The sequence below is a fragment of the Peromyscus maniculatus genome, chromosome X (genome assembly GCF_049852395.1).
Source record: "Peromyscus maniculatus bairdii isolate BWxNUB_F1_BW_parent chromosome X, HU_Pman_BW_mat_3.1, whole genome shotgun sequence".
In the NCBI taxonomy this organism is placed as follows: domain Eukaryota; kingdom Metazoa; phylum Chordata; class Mammalia; order Rodentia; family Cricetidae; genus Peromyscus; species Peromyscus maniculatus.
In genome coordinates, this window is record NC_134875.1 from 113,211,328 (window position 1) to 113,230,626 (window position 19,299).

At 40.4% G+C, this 19,299-nt stretch overlaps 1 protein-coding gene across 18 annotated transcripts in view; it reads right to left on the reverse strand.

Moving 5' to 3' along the window:
• Window positions 1-19,299, reverse strand: part of Cdkl5 (cyclin dependent kinase like 5) — a 201,750-nt gene that overhangs the window by 165,398 nt on the left and 17,053 nt on the right. For 5 of the 18 annotated variants that reach the window (XR_013048079.1, XR_013048082.1, XR_013048085.1 and 2 more), the window contains exon 1: window positions 18,778-18,964. The exons of the other annotated variants lie outside the window; for them this stretch is intronic. The gene's annotated coding sequence lies outside the window, so the exon portion shown is untranslated. Of the gene's footprint in view, window positions 1-18,777; window positions 18,965-19,299 lie in introns of those variants that run through there. 18 annotated transcript variants of the gene reach the window in all.

The window sequence follows — 19,299 nt, forward strand, 5'->3', positions numbered from 1 at the left end:
CAATGGCCACAGACTTCTTTTGCTCACCTGTATGACACTGCCAGAGGACAACCTATAGTAATACTTGATCCCTCGGATGTAAACTAAACAAATTACTAGCCAACTTGGAATTTTTCCCCTGCAAACACTACCTGACATTGCCCACACTGACACACATCTGCTACTTCTCTCTCTCCCTATGCAGTTTCTAGAGTTCCTGCAGTTCCTATCTCTATTGGCACCATGAAGCATTCCAAGATCAAAGCCATGTCTCCTGCAAATATGGAAACCTCACTGGGATACCTCCTGTGGGAGACTATTAAGAATAATGACTAAGAAAGAAGTCACTAGAGATGCCCTCTGGCTTTACTAGTGACTCCATTATTTGGGAGTTTTTGTAACTACTAGCAACCCTTTTATCTATAACTCCTTTACCTTCATAGTGCTCTCAAGATGAAATTTTAAACATTAAAAATATTTAACGTGATTTGTTTAAACGGCCTTTAGGAATATTTGTGGCATTATTGTTAACATTTGTGGCATCATGAGCTTTAACTGAGTCTCATGGCTGTTGAGGTCCCTAAAGAATTGGGTTTCTAGTCAATGATAATTCAGAAATGAAAATAGAACACAGTATTAATTTTCCATTCAGAAAGAATTTCAGTTTCTAATAATGCTAACTAGGTAATTTAGACAAGCAAAAAGCTGGGCAAAACGTTAAGGCAGGGAATGAAGAAAAAAGCTACAGAGCTGAGCATGGTGACATGAGCCTAGGATCCCAGCACTCAGGAGAGTGAATTCAGCAGAAGAATCCCATGTGAAATGCCAGCTTGGGCCACAAAGGAAGTCTCAGGCCAGTATAGGGATATGTAGACATCGCCAAGAGCTTCACTCAAAAAAACAAAACCAATACCCGTGATCTCAAGAGATGACAGTGTCCTCTGGTTGTGCAGCTCACCATGGGACTACAGAGCAAGGTCAAGGGTGGCTTAGCCCAGGCTGGCACTGGCTTCACTGGGAGTCTACTCCATTGCCTGATGCTTAGATCTGTTAAAATAGCTGAAGAGTCCCAAGAAAGTGACAGCCACAGCATGATGCCTTTTGGGGTTGGTATTGGCATAATATTACTGACATTTTTCTTACCTTAATTTATTTAATTTCTGCATTTTGCAAAGGAAAATGATATGAAGTGGGTACATTTTTATTAGAAGAAAAAAATTTCCCTTCCTCTATAATAATACCTTGAAGGAAAATAAAAGATACAAACTGTGGAGAAAAACAAACTATCATTACTCACAAATTACAAAGATAAAAAATAAAAACTAGCTTACAAATTAGGGGGAAAATGAATGTTATCAACATAAGGGACACATAAATTAGTATTAATTTCCATATGCCAGTGATAACATTATAAAACAGAATTTTAAGTGGACAAGGTGGTACACATTTGTAATCCAAGGACTCAAGAAGTGAAGGCAGGCTAATTAAAAGTCCAATGTCATTCTTAGCCACACAGAAAGTTCGAGGCTGGCTTGGGCTACCCATGAAAAAGATTAAAATTCATCTTATACAAGCATAAAACTGTAAAAAAAAAAATCAACTGATTTTTTAAAAGACTAAAATGCACCATGCATGGTGGGCACATGCCTGTAATCCAAGCTGAAGCATAAGGACAGCTGCATAGTGCCAGGCCAGCCAGGAATACAGAGCAAGGCTCTGTCTTAAAATAAATAAAATGGGGGGGGGGGCAGAGAGATAGTTCATCGGGTAAAGACACTTACCTCCAGGCCAGAAAATCTGAGTTTGATCCCTAGGACCTACATGGTAGAAGAAGAGGATTCCTACAGGTTGTCCTCTGACCACAGGCATACTATCACACATACACACAAAATAAACAAGGGGCTAGAGAGACGACTAAGTGATTAAGAACACTGACTGCTCTTCCAGAGGACCCAGGTTCAATTCCCAAAACCCACATGGCAGCTCACCACTTTCTGTAACTCTGGTTCCAGAGGATCTTACTCCTGGCATCCGTGGACAAGAAGCACATAAGTGGAATACATAGGACATATATACAGGTAAAACACTCATATATTTTTTAAATGTAAAATAAAATTTTAAAATTAAGTAAATAAAGTTAAATAATAAAATGAATACAATACTTTTAAAAATTAAAGGAGACTTAAAAAAAAATTAAAGGATTTTCTATGCTAAAGTTTACCATTGTTAAGAATGTCAATTAGCCAGGCAGTGGTGGCATACGCCTTTAGTCCCAATACTCGGGAGGCAGAGCCAGGGGGATGTCTGTGAGTTCAAAGCCAGCCTGGTCTATAGAGTGAGATCGGGGTAGGCACCAAAACTACACAGAGAAACCCTGTCTCGAAAAACAACAACAACAACAACAACAAAAAGAATGTCAACTATATTCAAGTTGACCTACCCACCCAATACAATCCCAATCAATACTAGCAATTTGTTAGGAAGATTTACAGCCTGATTTGAAAATGTATATAGGAAACAAGTCGTCATGGCAAACAGGCACCCTTGTAGAAGAGCAAAAGTTCTTTTTCTCTAGATTATCAAGATGTATTATAAAGCTCAGGCATGGAGGCAGTTCACTGAGACAAGCAGATGAAAGAACAGAAAGGAAAGGCCAGAAATAGAACACACATGAAATGGATGCTGGCACTGCAGAGCACATCTTTCCAATAAACCATGTCCATAAGGGAAAACACAATGAAACCACCTTCAAGTCATACAAAGCATAAATATTCATTTTCTAAATCTAAAAGAAAAAAAACTGGTGGGTTTTTTTGTTGTTGTTGTTTTGGTTTGTTTTTGTTTTTGTTTTTGTTTTTGTTTTTGTTTTTCAAGACAGGGTTTCTCTGTGTAGCCCTGGCTGTCCTGGAACTAGCTCTGTAGACCAGGCTGGCCTTGAACTCAGAGCTACACCTGCCTCTGCCTCCAAGTGCTGGGATTAAAGGTGTGAGCCATCATGCCTGACTGAAATCATTTTTTAAAAATTGTACTTCCAGAGATTTATCCTCAGGAGACTATCTGACAAATAGTATAGTGCTATTCATAAAAATCAGCAACAAAAACCAACCTAGTATCAGTTAATGTATGGTTGGATAAATGTCATATAAATAAATGCATCATCATGGTTTAGCCAGACAAGGTGGCTTATACCTGTAATCTCAGCACTTGACAGGCAGAGGCAGGAGGACCAGTGAGTTCAATACCAGGGCCTACATAGTGAGATCTTGTCTCAAAAAACAAACACGTAAGTGTTAATCTGTATTTACTGATATAGAAGAATGGCCACAAACTAGTGCAGGCCTGCAATCAATCCCAGCACCTGGGAGGCTGAGACAGGAAGATGTTCAGGAAGGTGAAGTAGGATAGGCAGAGGAATGGCCATATATCTTAAGGGGGGTGCCTGTTACAGAAGATGGTACATTTTATCAAAGAACAAAAATCTTACAAAATTAAGAAATGTGCAAACTATTCCACATTTTGCTTGTTTTTTTTTTTTTTTAATTCCCACTAGCAACTGCCTATTTAAATGTAGAATTTTAAAACTTGGTCAATATTATGCCCAGTAAACGTTGTGTTTTTGTTTGTTTTGTTTTTCCATCTTTCTTTTAAGAAAGGATTTCTCAGCCAGGCACAGTGGCACACACTGTTAATCCCAGCACTAGGGAGGTTGAGGCAGGTGATCTCTGAGTTTGAGGCCAGCCTGGTCTACAGAGTGAGTTCTGGAACAGCCAGGGCTGTTACACAGAGAAACTCTGTCTTGAAAAACAAAAACGAGAGAGAGAGAGAGAGAGAGAGAGAGAGAGAGAGAGAGAGAGAGAGAGAGAGAGAGAGAAGGGAGAAAGAAGGAAGGGAGGGAGGGAGGGAGGGAGGGAGGGAGGGAGGGAGGGAGGAAGGAAGGAAGGAAGGAAGGAAGGAAGGAAGGAAGGAAGGAAGGAAGGAAGGAAGGAAGGAAGGAAGGAAGGAAGGAAGGAAGGAAGGAAGGAAGGAAGGAAGGAAGGAAGGAAGGAAGGAAGGGAGGGATTCTCTATGAAAGCCTGGCTGGTCTGGCACTCACTATGCAGACCAGGCTGGCCTCATGCCTGTGGACACTCCTCCCACCTCTGTCTCTCTAGTGCTGGGATTCTGAGTGTTTGTACCACACCTGCTTTCATTGGCTCTTATAAGACAGAAGACTAACCTTGAAATTCTAATAAAAGCCACACAGTTTATCTTTTCTTTCTTTATAGTTGGGAATTCTTCTCCCCAGCCCAGCAGCTAGCACACCATGCATCTCAGAATGTGTTGCTCCAGATTTCGTGTAAAATGGATGCAGACAGGACGTTTTGTAATCATGCCAAGTGAAATTGCAATCTTTACCAATTAGCTGCTTGTATAAACATTCTGTCTCTCAAATATAAAATCCACCGATTTCTAAACACACACTGACCTGGGTATACTCTCACGTGTGGAACACTGACATGTGTTTAAGATCACTTGTCTAAGAAATATTGGTTGCAGAACTGTATAATTCCATGTACACCAAACTGAATTTAAATAAACAAATGTGAACTCATAAATATTTAAACAGAAGCATGTTTTGCTTATCTCAGTAAAGTAGGATTTAAGGCAACTCTGCTTTCCTTTTCACCTTCTCTCAAGTCCCTACATTTCCTACATAGAGGTTGTATCATGGAGGTGGGTAGGTATCTTTACTTGTAGAAAACATTCTTTCCCTCCATAGCCCACTTTCTAGACCATGTGACATCTTGGCCTCTGCCTGTGTGGCTTCTGCAAGTCCCACAGTCCTGTCTCAACACCCAGGTCCAAGGCCTGAGCTTTGAAGGTTCAGAGTTGCCTGTTTCTGATACTGAGCCAGCAGCCTCCAGACTGGCCCATCGGGGCTATGCTGCTACTTGGCAGTGGTCTCCTTTCAAGTCCCAAGGATCCTGTGCCCCTAACTTACCTTCACTACTTCCAGTATTCCTCGGGGGACTGGTCGGTTGGTTGGGTTGGGTTGGGGAGATAGTCTCATTTTGTAGCTCAGTCAGGCCTCACCTCATGATCCCCCTGCCTCAGCTCCCTCATTGCTGGATTATAGGCATGTACCACTACCATGCCCAGTTTAATAACCCTCAGTTATAACTTTACAAGTCTCAGTTACTGTTTCTAAAATATCTCCCGAGCTGTTCTTTCCTTTGCTAACATCTATATACTCATACCCTGACACTCCAGATCCCCATTAGAGCTTTTCCCTTTTTTTGTTCATCTCTCTCTTCATCAATCCTCACTCTCCTACAAAGGGCAGTTTACTATTCTCTGCCCAGGTAAGTACAGACCAATGGGTATGGTTCTTAAATTTCAGTCTATCACAATTAATTAAAGGAGTTGTTAAAACCCATATTTTGTAGATCAGGAGGTTTGCAATGGGTACCAAGAATCTGCACTTCTAACATGTTTGCAGGAAGCTGCTGATACTCCTGATCTGGGACCACACACTCCAGAAGAATTTGATATAGATCATCCTTTCCATTTCACGAGTCCATCAAACAGTTCCCTTCACCTAGCATGTAATAAAACCTTACCTAAAATCCTCTCCAAATTGACCTCATATACTGTCCCTCTCACATGAAGCCTTACAGGATACCATCTTCTCTCTGCAACTCAAATCAGATATGATACAGAAGACAGAGGGCACCTTACTTGTGATTCTAGTGACAATGATTGCTGCTCTTCTAAGCATCATGTGTCTCCTATCCCAACTAGATGAGATTACGAGGTTAGGAGACTTGTTCTTATCCATCATTAGATGTGGAAATGCATAAGACAGAACCTTGTAAATACCAAACCTAGCATATGTAAGACTCGCTTTAAGTTTGGTCCCAGCACCACAAAATTAATTCATAAAAATACATTCAGAATACCTTTATTCTTCACTTTCTTATATTCTTCACATCTAAGTCCCTAAACACTTACCACTGATATAAATGAAAAGCAAAGTACACTATTATCACTCCCATAGCAGAGAGCAATAGGAACCCAACGTTCAATGCAACTGAATTACCAAGAAAAAGGAGTTTCACCAGGGCACATGGTTCGGAGATTAATCAAGATTGCCCATGGAAGAAAAGAATGCCCTTGGTGTTTGTAATGTTTAAAGGCAATTTAAACAACAGAATAGGTCTGCATTTATTTTTAGGTTTATTTGTGATTCCACGGGTCTGGGACATGTGGGGAAATAAATAGATACAAAAAATCCATACATGACTAAACCTTAATCTCTTGGAATCAAAAAGAAAGCATTATGAATTAGTCTGGCTACCTTGAAAACTGTTTGGCATTAAGTCCTTGTGCTATAGCTTAGCAACTTCCCTCTTGGGTATGTAACATAGATAAAGAAAGCATCTGCCCACCTTTTGCTAGCAAAATGAGAGATGCTACCTAGATAATCTCTAGCAGAAGAATGGATAGACTGTTTTATGCAATAGAAACAAGAAAAAGATTTAGGAACACTGCCTCAAATTATTGCAAACCACACTCACCAAATGAGAAACAAACCCATGGGAATTAATGGTTCATGTAATTATTTCCATCTATCAATCCCAGTTATATCTTCTCTGAGAAAATGCATGTAGTATTATAAATACCTAATTTGAAATTTTTCACTGTGGTATACATCCCATCAAGCCATAACCTTCTAACATAATAGGCTTCCTTGAGTCCCACTCCATAAATGGTAAAGGCCTACGCAAAAATCCTTAAACATTTAATGCAATGAAATTTGTTGCAAAAACAAAGAAATTAAACCCTGTTAAAAAGGATACTAGGATAGTCACAGTGGCACACACCTACAATCTCAACACTCAGGAAGCTGGAGCAAAAGGATTGGAAATTCCATGCTACACAGACCTGTCTCCAAAATAAATTGGAAAGAAGCACAAGTAACATTATACAGACAGAGCAAGGTGTGTGTGTGTGTGTGTGTGTGTGTGTGTGTGTGTGTGTGTGTGTGTGTGCACAATTAAAGAAAAAAAGTCCATGAATTTGAACAAAGAAGGGTACATGTGAGGGGATGGAGGAAGAAAAGGGAAGGGAAGGGAAGGGTGCCTTGATATATTGTAATTTCAAAAAGCAGAAAAAAACGAATATAAAAAAGAAATAAAGGAAAAGAAGACACCACTTTGGCTAAGGTATGAAATGTGGAGCGTTCCACCCTTCCAGCTGAACCCGCTGCTGCTCCATCTTTTTTCCTTCCCTTGGTACCTACTGTTTCACATTGTTCTGTGCAACGGTAAAGCCAAAGATGCTTACAAGCTTAAAGGAAGAAATACATGTAGTAACAGCACCAGGGAGCAAGGAACTAATGCATTTTCCAACCCTCCAGGTACAAGTATAGAACCACATTCTAGACCAGCACTGGCCAAAGCAATGGTTCTCAACCTGGGGTCACCACCCATTTGGGTCACATATCAGATATTTACATTACAATTTATATCAGTAGCAAAAATTAGAGTTATGAGGTAGCAGTGAAGTAATTTTATGGCTAGGGGACACCACAACATGAGGAACTGTATTAAAGGGTCGCAGCATTAAGAAAGTTGAGGACCACTGCTCTGAAAGGGCATTCTGTAATAATGGCAATGCTTTACTATCTAAATTGATCAACAAATGTGGTAACTACTAGTCAAATGTTGCTATTAGCAACATGAATTGTGCCCAGTGAAGCTGAGCAACTAAATCTTTTAATTTTAAGTAATTTAAGCTTAAATTCAAAGTCTAATTAAGTTATATTTAAATAGCCATATGTGGTGGCTACAGCTACCACATTTGCCAGCACACTGTTATACATACTTTTACCATAATGCTTGTCATGGATATAAAGTACAGCTCCCCAGTTATAAGCTTCCACTAGTTATAAGCACCATCAATTTAACAGCTCTTGAAGGGAGAACTGAAAACTATATTAAATATACATGCCAGGATTTGGACTCTTCTGGATTTCAGAAATGCTAAAACACATGGAAGAAAATACTCCTTCAGACAAAAGAAACCAGCAACTGTTTTCTAAGCTTCTTTTTAAAGCTAAGCATCCTGTGGGAAACAACTGACATAAGCTTGTCCATGACAGAGCACAGAGAAGTCAGGCAATAAAATGCTAAAATAAGTCATTCTCAGTGGCTCTCACTCTCTTTCCCATCTCCCCACACCCCTGTCTATTATTCTAAGAACAAGAGCTTGGATCTGACTAGTTGTATTTCTAGTACCTATTGAATGGTTAGAATACACTATGCACTGAATCCTTGGGTTTGATGAGGGTGGGAAGAATGGTAAGGCTAAAATACATTGTGAAGACAAGGCAAAACTCGCCAACCAAATGTGGACTTGAAGAGAAAACTCTAGTACCATGAACATGAACAGAAAAAGGAAAGTCTGGAAGATAAGCCAAGTTTGGGGTATAAAGCTAAATATTAGAAAAATAATGTGTAGCCCCTACTCTTAAAAAATGATACACTGGGGGCTGGAGAGATGGCTCAAAGGGGAAGAGCACTGGTTGCTCTTCCAGAGGACCCGAGTTCAATTCCCAGCACCCACATGGCAGCTCACAACTGTCTGTGGCTCCAGTTCCAGGGGATCTGGCACCCTCACACAGACATACATGTAGGTAAAACACCAATGCACATAAAGTAAAAAAAAAAATTTAAAAAAAATGATACACTGGCTATTTTAAGGCCTACAAGTATGTAACTTGACTTCCAGAAGTTGAAGTCCAGCAAAGATATGTTATGTGTTTAACCAGAATGCTGTTAGGATGAAGAGTTGTGATGTGCAAAAATGACAATAGCATATTCCAGAAGCATAAGGTTAGGATTAGACAAGTGGTTCTCAACCTTCCTAGTGCTGTGACCCTGTACTACAGTTCTTCATATCGTGGTGATCCCCAACCATAAAGTTATTTTTGTTGCTACTTCATAACTAATTTTGCTACTACTGAGCAGTGTCTCAGTTTCTGAGACCATCAGAAATACATTTTCTGATGGTCATGACCCACAAATTGAGAATCACTGGGTTAGAACAATAAAGTATTCCACCAACAGCAGAAGGAATAATATCATTTTAAAAAAATCAAGACAGGGGAAGGAAGCTAGGAATAGAAGGAGCAACACTAGAGTGTGTGTGATGGAAAGGAAAAACAGTGGAAAGGGACAGCAACTATAAAATGTCACAAAGCAGTAAGGATCTGAGGAGCTAGCCCCCAAAGGGAACTGCCATTATTCTTCTCAGCCCAGTTCAGGTCCTATCTGGAGTAAGTCCTCTTGGATTCCTCCAGGCTCTAATTAACCTCTCCTCTTCATACAGTCCCACTGAACTAGTAATAAGTGTGCTCACAGACAAGAACCAACTCAGGACTTTATAGACAGCAGCGTATCTTAGACCTATTGAATAGAACATATTCAATTAAATATAATTACATCAAAATATGCCCTGGCCTGAATGTATTCACAATAACAAGTTGTTTTTCTATGGCCCATCAATGAAAGCTCTATCTCAGCAAGATTAGATTGTGACACATATCAAAAAAAAAGTATCTTTCATTCCGTTTTTTGGGGGGCTAGACCAAACACATATGAAACATTAGGTACAAAAACTACATGTAGGAAGAACTCATAGAAAGAGCAAAAGATTTAGTGAACTCTCCCTGCAAAGTGCTAAAAACTAAAGGAATATGCAAGATGTTTCCCATGCTCAAGTGAGGAAGAACACATGGATGGTTGAAGAAGAGGAAAAGGCTTTACAGTGAACTTTCAAGTGAACACAGTGATTCTCTCCAGGCGTTCTGAACACTAGTTACCTTCTGGCAAGATTCTTTTAATCAGGTTATTCATGGTTAATGGGCCTTTTGAAACAAAGAAAGTGCATTACAAACACCAATTTACACCGTGCACTCAAGCCATACTGGTCTTGAGCAGGTCTAACAGACCTGATCTAACTACTACCAATCCCCCACCAACCTCTACAAAACAGACGGGCTGAGAGCAACAGAACCCATGTTTTCACTAAAAGTTAATTCACCCTCACAGTTTTTAACCCTCCTTTGTTTTTTGATTCAGAGTCTCACTCTGTAGCCCAGGTGTCCCTGGAACTCACTTTGTAGCCCAGGCTAGCCTGTAACTTACAGTGATCTTCCTTCCTCAGCCTCTCCAGTGCTGGAATTACAAACTTGAGCCATGACTCCAAGCTGTACTTCACGCTACTGCTCCCTTAAATTGAGCTATATGTTTAACATCCAAGTCAGTTGCATTTCTTCCCTAAAACTGTCAAGTCTTCTTATAACAATCATTGCATGTTTTCAATTAAGTAGTATGAAAACCAACTGAAAGAGAGTTGCCTTTTTGGTAAAAATTACGTTGGATGCTTTGGCAAGATTCAACAAAAGTGATGAATCACTTTTAAAATGTGGCTGTCAAATTAGATATGGGTTAGATAATATTAAAAAACAGAGAACTATGAAAACATCAACCTGTATTAAATGGTTTCTTCAATTGTCTAAATTATTGTTTCATGTTCACAAATTAAAACCAGATCTACTGCTGCAACAGGATAGATTGTGGACATAGTTCATACAATCATATGACATGGAGATTTGGTCAGCTGAAAATAGGCTTGGATCTGCATCAAAACATTCGTGAAGAAACAGCTTTAGAGGGCTGGAGAGATGGCCCAGCAGTTAAGAACACATATCACTCTTAAAGAAGACCTGAGTTCAGTTCCCAGCACCCAAGTTAGGCAGTTCATAACCACCTATAATTCCAGTTCCAGGGGATATAATAACACCTTCTTCTGGCCTCCAAAGGCACCTGCAATTGCATACACACACACACACACACACACACACACACACACACACACACACACACACCAAAAGCAAACAAACAAAACAAAAACACATTCTCCCTCTCCTCCCCTTTCACACAGTCACATAAGTAAAAGTAAAAGTAAAAAAAAAACATTATTTATACCAATATAATTATATATGCATTCTTAGTTACATAGAACATAAGCAACTTTAAAGATTAATTTGGCCAGGTATGGAAGTGCACATCTGGAACCTCAGCACTCAAGACCTGACTTTGTGGGTTACAAAGCAAGACTCTCTCATTCTTTCTTTGAAAAAAAAATCTAATTATTGACTACAATCCATCAAATGAACAGGATTCTCACAAGACACATTTGCTGTGGGATATCGTTCTGTATGCTGTGAATATTTGTTGATCTGATTGGTTGATAAATAAAACACTGATTGGCCAGTAGCCAGGCAAGAAGTATAGGCAGGGTGAGCAGACAAGGAGAATTCCGAGAAGAGGAAGGGCTGAATCAGGAGTCACCAGGAAGACACAGAGGAAGCTAGATGTCAAGGCAGAACTGAGAACAGGTACCAAGCCATGTGCTAAACATAGATAAGAATTATGGGTTAATTTAAGTGTAAGAGCTAATCAGTAATAAGCCTGAGCTAATGGCTGAGCAGTTATAATTAATATAAGCTTCTGAGTGATTATTTTGTAAGCAGGCCATGGGACTGTTGGGGCCTGGTAGGACTGGAGAAACCTTCCTACTACACATGTTCTACATCCTTAGTGCTCATTCCTTCAAGGCTACACATGAAGGTCATCCTTCTTAAATAAAGGACCTCAACTGATGCTAGACCATGACTGCTTTTAAGCTCAAACCAAATTCATTGTAGAAAAAAAAAGTTTGTTATTTTCTTCTTTTGATATCAATTCTCAAAACAAAATGGAGCTGGAGATCATACCTCAGGGGTACGCACTCATCTAAATGTACAGGTCCCTGGGTTTGATTCCCACCGCAGGTAAAGGAGCACAACAAACGGTCCTCAATAAGTTCCTGCAAATATACAACTTATAATGACAGCAAGCATTTCGAATGGTAGGTTTTCCTAAAAGAGCTGTGAAGAGGCTAAGCAGTTTAAGGAAAGATAAATATTAAAGATAAACTAATGAGTAAACTTGACACATCAACAAATCCCCACTGTCACAGTACATTCCATAGAGAAGAATCACTAGTAAAACTCAGACATCCACAGAAGTCTTCTTTAAACTATCACATGGCCCAAATGTAAGAACTGGAATACATGAAAACTTTACTCAGCCGTTAGGACAATATAAGTGCTCAATAAATGTTTGCTGGTTTCAACAAACCCCTGAGCACTGGTTCTCAACCTTCCTAATGCTGTGAACCTTTAATACAGTTCCTCATGTGGTGCTGACCCCCAACCGTACAATTACTTTCATTGCTACTTCATTACTGTAATTTTGCTACTGTTATGAATCACAATATAAATATTTTTGGAGACAAAGGTTTGCCAAAAGGGTCACAACCCAGACATTGAGAACCACTGCACAAAACCATATCAAAATCCTAAGATTATGAAAGAAAGACAGCAAGCAAAATGAGACAATTCAGAGTCATAATTACCAAATGAACTATACAAATAAAATGGCAACCAAAATTCAACACAGAGTGTTTATTTCAGACTAGGAAGGCCATGATTTATATTAGAGACAGGGTTTGAACCAGGTCTGAAAAAAATGGGTATGGCCAAAAATAAGAGGTAACAAAATTTGATTTAAAAGATTGAGGATGAGGACTAGGGATAAATCAGTGGTTAGAGTATTTGTGCAGCAGTATGAGGCCCTAGGTTCAATTCCTAGCACTGCAAGCAAAACAAAACAAAACCTAAAGATTACTATAGTGATACGACAGTATTACATCGCTTCCATAGTGCTTTTAGGTTTACTATTTCAGATCCCTTGGAACTGAATTATGGATGATTTGTGAGCCATCATGTGAATACTTCAAATCATCCACATCCTCTGTGAAAGTAGCCAGTATTCTTAACCACTGAGCTCTCTCTCCAGCTCCCCATCCTCCACTAAAAAAAAAAAAAAAACACATTAAAAAGAGAAGAGACCCAGGAACACAAAGGATCCATAGGTCTTAAAAAACAGAACTAAAAATCTTAGATTTGAGAATGTAAACTTAGGGATGGTGATATAATTTATACACATACACAAGCAAAAAGTAAATTCATGACAATTTGTCCACATACAACTAAAAATTAGGATACTAGCAACAATTCAAAAAAAATGCAACATTCATTTTCATGTATTTGTTCCACAAACATTTACTGTACAAATACTCTAGTCTAGTCACTATACCAGATGTAAGAAATACTACAGTGAACCAAAACAGTCAGACCCCGAGCCATTTCTCCGGCCTCCATTTTTGTTAGGGTTTTTGTATTTTTAATGTTATTAGATTTATCTGTGTGTGGCTCACATGTGCACACCATGGCACACATCTGGTGGTCAAGGAGCAACCTTTAAGAATCAGTTGGTGGCAAACAACTTTACTGAGTCATCTCAGGACTCTCCCCTACCCCCACTCCTTTTTTTAAAGTACAACAAATTGGTCATTTACCCTGGCTCCTATCTTGGGAAGTCCCTTACAATATGTAGCCAAACTTGGCCTGGAATGTCTAATCCTCCTGACTCAGCTTTCCGAGTACAAGTGTGTACAACTATGACTGACTCTAATCATTGAATTGGAATGTTCCTAGTAAGCAGATAATATATGCAGGGACAAGAGTAAAACAGGAAGAAGTGGACATACAAGGAGAACAGGAAGAGGTATATGGGAGGATCTGAAGGGATTAAAGAGAAAGGGGAAATGTAACTAAATTATCTCAAAAATAAATTAAAATAATAGAAGTAATGAATTGTGTTTGATTTGGGAGTAGGTGAGTAGTTTGGCTGTCTATGTATCAAGATAAATCTTTAAGTCCTGATCCTCCTGCCTCCACCACCCAAACACTGGGATTATTAATACACGCATGTGCCACCTCAACCAGCTTTTAATATACCATTTAATAACATATCATCCACTCGTTTAACAAATATGTATTCAACACCTGCTGAGTGTGGAAATATAATGGTTAGCATTCCTTTACATCTCCCTGTATTCTGGGCAGACCACTCTTCAGGGACCCCATACATAAAATGGAGCTAACAGCCTACTCTTACAGAAATGTGATGGAGTAAATGTGGCAAACCAACCTTTAGAGTGTTCTGTGCTCAAATGAAATGGCATAGCTGAAAGACTGAGACAGTTTCAGAACAGCGGGCTAAGAAGGCAGGAAGGATGAGAAAGAAACAGAAAATCTATACACTAACCTAATGTTTATCCTTGGATAGGAAACAGCCTTAAATATCTCTGGATCCCTTCATGTAGCAAGGCTTCAGTAAGCACAAGTGATTTCTTTTCTCTTTATCTAAGGTATGAAGTTCTAGAGCTATTTAAACAATCTACCAATGAAGAAAGAATGAACTAGTAAATATTATGCAGTCAATACTGGGCTGGGCACTTTACTGCTAGTTTTCTTTTAGAGGTACTTTTTTGTTACTATTGGGGTTTTTTTGAGACAAGGTCTTATTGTATGGGCTGGCTAATATTGGCTGTGTACTATCCAACCACAGAAGCAGGTTGGATTCTGTGCTAGTTGGTTTTTGTTAACTTGACCCAGACCTAGACATACCTGGGAAGAGGGGATCTCAACTGAAAAAACCTGTCTCCATCAGACTGGCGATGGGCATGTCTGTGAGGCATTTTCTTGCTTGCTCAATGACGTAGGAGAGCCCAGCCTACTGTGGGCTGTGCCATCCCTAGGCATGTGAGCCTGGGCAACATAAGAAAGGTAGCTGAGCAAGCCGGTAAGTAGTATTTCTCCATGATTTCTGCTTCAAGCTTCTGCCTTGAGTCCCTGTCTTGATTTCCCTCAATGGACTATAACCTAGGAACTAAAATAAACCCTTTCTTCCCCAAGTTGCTTTTGCTCAGAATAATGGGGAGGGGAGGGGAGGGGAGGGGAGAGGAGAGGAAGGGAGGAGAGAGGAAGAGAGGGGAGAGGAGAGGAGGGGAGGGGAGAGGAAGGGAGGGGAGGGGAGGGGAGGAGATGGGAGGAGAAAAGAGGAGAGGAGAGGAGGGGAGGAGGGGAGGAGGGGAGGGGGAGGGGAGGGGAGGGGAGGGGAGGGGAGGGGAGGGGAGGGGAGGGGAGGGGAAGGGAAGGGAAGGGAAGGGAAGGGAAGGGAAGGGAAGGGAAGGGAAGGGAAGGGAAGGGAAGGGAAGGGAAGGGAAGGGAAGGGAAGGGAAGAAGAGAAGAGAAGAGAAGAGAAGAGAAGAGAAGAGAAGAGAAGAGAAGAGAAGAGAAGAGAAGAGAAGAGAAGAGAAGAGAAGAGAAGAGAAGAGAAGGGAAAAGAGACGTGGGGCCTTAAGAATTCATTAGGTCACAAGGACTCTCCTGCAAGAATGAATTGATGTTATTATTAAGAGAGTGGTTACTGATTAAAAAGGATGACTTTGGCCTAACTTCCTCTCTCAATATTGTGTTTACTTGCCCTTCTGCCATGGATTCACATAATATTAATGATCTCAACACACACTGGCACCATGTTTTTGGATTTCCCAGCCTCTAAAACCATGAGTCAACTAATATAGCAGGATGTTATAGCAGCAGAGGATGGGCCCAGCGGTGTTGGGAACCATTCCATTCTGAGAATCCTAAAATTCATTTTCCGACAGAAACCATCTTCATATACCAATTTAGCCCACAAAAAACAATCAAAAATCTATATGAATCTATGCCATACAGTGGAAGGAACAGACCCTTAAAAAAACAAACAAAAGTTCCTATTGGAGACCACGAACTATGTTCCACACAATCATGTAACCTACGAGAGATCGAAGATGTCTGTGGTTGTAACTTCTTCCTGATTTTAACTGGCTAGACTAGTTGGTGAAGTGGTCAGAAAGAAAATAACACTAGGAACAAGTGATACAAATGCGTACCATGTCGGGCGTGGTGGCGCACGCCTTTAATCCCAGCACTCCGGAGGCAGAGCCAGGCGGATCTCTGTGAGTTCAAGGCCAGCCTGGGCTACCAAGTGAGCTCCAGGAAAGGCGCAAAGCTACACAGAGAAACCCTGTCTCAAAAAAAAAAAAAAAAAAAACAAAAACCAAATGCGTACCATATACTACACACAATTTTCCACAGGACAAAGACCTGCTTTCTTTCTGCCCCTAAACCAAGAACAGCAAAGTCAAATGACTACAAAGTCAAGAAGCTGAAGAACCTGTCTCAAGTCTGTCGGGGGAAAGAAGCTGGATGTGGGCCACCAGTAAGGACACACATATCTTTGGGTGAAAAAAACGGAAAGCTCCACACATCAGTCCAAGACTGTGCCGAGAGAGAGATCAAAGTACGAAGCCACGACAAAGAAAAGAGCCCCTTCCTCCTGAAAATATGATTTACTGGCTAAGAGGAACAAATCTCAACAATGACCAAAGGGCTGCAAGATGGTCCGAATTTATACTCCCTCTCGAGTAATACCTCAAAGAATATTAAAAAACAGTTTAAGGAATAGTCACACTTCACAACCTCGGCATAGGCAGACATTTTCGAAGTTAACAAATACTGCAAACCACATACAGAAGCAAGCAAAAGGGTAGAAGGAAAAGGAGGAGATAAATGGGAGACCTCCTTCTTCAAGAACTCCGTAAGAAAATAATCCGAGGGAGAGTTCAATGTAACGATATTTTTAAGCAGTCAAAGAAAAGAGATTGGTGAGTTGTAAGATAGATGACAAGAAATTTGCTACGGTCAGTACTCTTGTTACTGCACATCCTGCTGCCCCTCACAGTATACTTGATAAACTTTTACTTTCTTTATATATATAAAAAAAAAGTGCCAAGAAGTCACCGGGAAGAGGAACACTTTGAATATCAAAGTAGTAAAGAGCATTTGGGCTGGAGCGAAGGCTCAGCTGGTAAAGCATTTGCCTCCTAAGCATGAGGACCTGAGTTCAATCCCCAGAACCCAAGTTCCCTAGTTAAAAAAATATGGCGTAATGGTGTACCCTGGAAAGGGGAAATAGATGGATCCTTAGGACTTGCCAGTCAGCCTAGCTAAGCTCCATGCCAATGAGAGATCCATCTAAGGAAAAAAAGCTGTGTCAGGGGATGGGGGAGCGAAAAGGTAAAAACACTTACCACAAAGCCTGACGACCTGAGTTCAACACCCAAAACACAAATAAAGGTGGACGGAGAGAGCCAACACCATATAGTTGTCCTCAAACCTCCACATGTGTGGAGCATGGCATGTGCGCTTACACACACACACACACACACACCATATAGCCATAATAAAAAACAAATAAATAGAATTTGTTTTAAAAGTCAAGGTGAGAAAAGAAAAAAGAAAAGAGAAAAAAAAGTCAAGGTGAATAGTTAATGAGGAAATGATACTCATTGTTGTCCTCTGCCCTCCACAAACATCATCAGGCATCACATGTACCTGCAGCTAAATACACACACACACACACACACACACACACACACACACACGGAGGGGGGGTTAGAGAGGGAGGGAGGGGAGAGGGAAGGAAGGAGAGAGAGAGAGAGTATACAGTGAAGTTCTAACATCTAAATAATAGCTCCAGAAAGGGAAAACGGAAGAGAAACAATATTTTAAAGATCACAAACACAACTGATGGAATATACCAAATAAGCACGAAATAAATAAGAACAAATCCATGGCTAAAGATAGTGCACAGAAACCGCAGACCAAAAAAAAAAAAAGGCTTCAAAGGAGGCCCAAGAGAAAAGATAATGATCTGCCTACTAGGAAACTACAAATGAACTAACTACAGACTTCTCATTAACAAGACTTGTCAAAACACAAGAGGCTCCCGTAATCGATGTGCCCAGGGAAAACAATTGTCAACCTGAAATTTATGTCCTGTTTAGCAATCATTTGAGAGAGAAAACATGAAACAGGGACATTTTCAGAAACATTAAGAACAGATTTACTACTAATGGACAGTTACTGAAAGAACTACTTAAGAACATTACTACTGAGACAGAATGCGGAGTTCCCTGAAGAGCCTGCAGACAGCTTGACCTTGGCTGCGTAGAACACTGGGATTCTGGAGAGACGGTATGTTTCAGGTCAAGAAGCAAATTATTTTGGGTTACTATTTGTCCCTTTTTAATAGCCTTCTTGTGACCTAAAACTTCTGGACTTTTAGATAAAACTCTTATAATACATCACTAAGCTTACCAAGCCTGGTCCCCTCAACACTCAAGTGGATACTGTAAGAAATACATCTAAGGCTTACAATTTCCCCCACCTACCTGGGGACCCCATCCGTGTGCTTTACAAGCAAATCAATTCATAAGCTTCTTTTGTATGGCTCTAACAGTTCATGTACTCTTTTTTTCCTAAGGCAGAACAGGACATTCAGAGTAATATGAATATGTTATTCATATTTGGCTCCTTTCATTAAAGCTTGTATGTTGACAGAAAAAAAACAAGGAAGAAATGGGGTGAATGAAGAATGATGAACAAAGAAATATGAAAAACATAACGGGTGAATAACTATTCACTACTTTTATAAGCTCAAGGTACTTTATTTGAAGTAAAATTAACAAATAAGAAACACTATCATGGAAGATGCCACCAGACAGAATTAGGAATAACCATTCTAAAAGCTCAGTCTTATTTAGAATAGGAATAAAAATTAAATTCAGGTTTAACTAAATCTGTTTGTTAAAATCTTAAGAGTAACCACATTTCTAACCCAAGATAGAGCGAACAGTTGGCTCAGAAAGTAAAGGGATGGGGAGATGGGAGGGAGACATTATGGTGTTTACCTGGACTAGACCGCAAGGGAACAGCAGAAGAGGAGTTTGAAGTGAGTGGTATAGTTGGTGAAGGCTGACGTGGCTAGCTGAAAGGCCGGTGTGAAACTACTGGGGGCTGCAGAGTCTGGGGAGCCCCAATCTTCTGCAGGATCTTGAGCCTCTAGCAACCAACCCCCTCCCATACCCCACAGGCACTGAGGCAAAGGAAGAGCCTTAAGGGGTTCCCCATTGTGATGCATAACAGCAGTGCCTGAGGAGCAAGGCACCCCCCACCCCCATCATTCCCATGTTCAACAGAGAAAGCAAAGACAGTTATCACCTTTATCCACTTCCGATCCTGAAGACCTGAATGAAAGCTCCTAGCAAGGGGGGCTGGCGCAGGCCCATATCCTACTTCTGGGAGTGGGACAGGATTCCACAGAGGCCAACAGAACAGTCAGAGGGCAAGACCCCGGGACTTGAACATAAATCCCGGGTTTAATCAGAAAAACAGAGACCACATTCCACCACTCCACCAAGCTAAAGAACGAA